Source organism: Anneissia japonica, unplaced genomic scaffold (genome assembly GCF_011630105.1).
Source record: "Anneissia japonica isolate Jap-2015-1 unplaced genomic scaffold, ASM1163010v1 scaffold294080_len1438_cov375_single, whole genome shotgun sequence".
NCBI lineage: Eukaryota > Metazoa > Echinodermata > Crinoidea > Comatulida > Comatulidae > Anneissia > Anneissia japonica.
In genome coordinates, this window is record NW_022696962.1 from 1 (window position 1) to 1,438 (window position 1,438).

The 1,438-nt window shown below is 34.9% G+C and overlaps 1 long non-coding RNA gene across 1 annotated transcript; it reads left to right on the plus strand.

Annotated features, from left to right (window-relative positions):
- The first annotated feature begins 232 nt into the window (after nt 1-232).
- LOC117102189 lies at nt 233-1,167 on the plus strand. Its single transcript, XR_004444375.1, has 2 exons — nt 233-355; nt 1,101-1,167. It is a non-coding gene; the product is annotated as an uncharacterized LOC117102189 (long non-coding RNA).
- The last annotated feature ends 271 nt before the right edge of the window (nt 1,168-1,438 follow it).

The following is a 1,438-nucleotide window of genomic DNA, read 5'->3' on the forward strand; positions in this document are numbered from 1 at the left end:
TGTTTTGCTTCAGGACGGCCGTCTTGCTTAAAACCTATTTGAAGTTGTGGGCCTAATTTGAGAACAAACTTAGCATTCTCATTTACATAATATCCCATTTAAAAAATCCAGAATAACATATTTGTTATGGAGACCATCTAAACCGAATTTTAAAATCAAATCCCCCACTAATAAGCATTCTTGACCATTTTATATACTGTACATTATACAATTTATGACATTAATTTTAATAGAATTTTATACCTGAAAACATCCTTAAAGAGAGGCTTGACAATGATACTTTGGAGGCTGTCAATGCTATCAACAACAAGTTAGTTTATAGCCAAAAATATGTGAAGTTGAAAACAAAACTGTTGTAAGTATTATTATTATGTTAACATTTATGGTAGTAGCAGTGATGATGAAAACAATTGTAACAATGATGATAAGAAATAGATGTATGGTTAGGTTGATGAATGTTAAAATTGATGATGATATAGATGTACTGATGATGATGGATATACATGTGGTACATTGGTGATGATGGAGACATGTGGTACAGTGGTGATGATGGATAGGCATGTGGTACAGTGGTGATGATGGATAGGCATGTGGTACAGTGGTGATGATGGAGACAAGTGGTACAGTGGTGATGATGGAGACAAGTGGTACAGTGGTGATGATGGAGACAAGTGGTACAGTGGTGATGATGGATAAATGTGTGTACAGTGGTGATGATGGATAGGCATGTGGTACGTTGGTGATGATGGATAAATGTGTGTACAGTGGTGACGATGGAGACATGTGGTACAGTGGTGATGATGGATAGGCATGTGGTACAGTGGTGATGATGGATAGGGATGTGATACAGTGGTGATGATGGATAAATGTGTGTACAGTTGTGATGTTGGAGACATGTGGTACAGTGGTGATGATGGGGAATAGGTATAGTGGTCATTTGATAAGAGTGATGATAAAAAAGATGATGAAAAAGATAAAAATTGTTAACAATGATGACGATACCTTTTTGTAAATTTTCTAAGCTATTTGTAGGGCATAACTCAAAAGATAAGATAAAATAAAATGAATTTGGATTAACCAGATAAATGATTTCTCTCAAGTTACAAACAGCAGAAGTTCAATCTTTTACGAGAAGAAAGTGAAGGATACAGCAAACTTGTAACTGAGTTGCTGCAGGGAGTTGCTAGGAAAACAGATAATGAAACCATTCTTCAGAACATTATGTCGTTAGTTGGTATGTGGAGGAGTAATTTTATAAACATTTCAAAAGCTTTGTCTACACTATAAAATTAAATAAGCATCATATAAAATGTGATGGGACATAAGAATTGATCATGTTCATTTTCTTTAGTACAAGTTGATAATACGTAGTATGATGTCATTGTACCATATGTGGCAGAAACAGATGGAATCAGTCTTATGTCGCTAAACCCCAAAT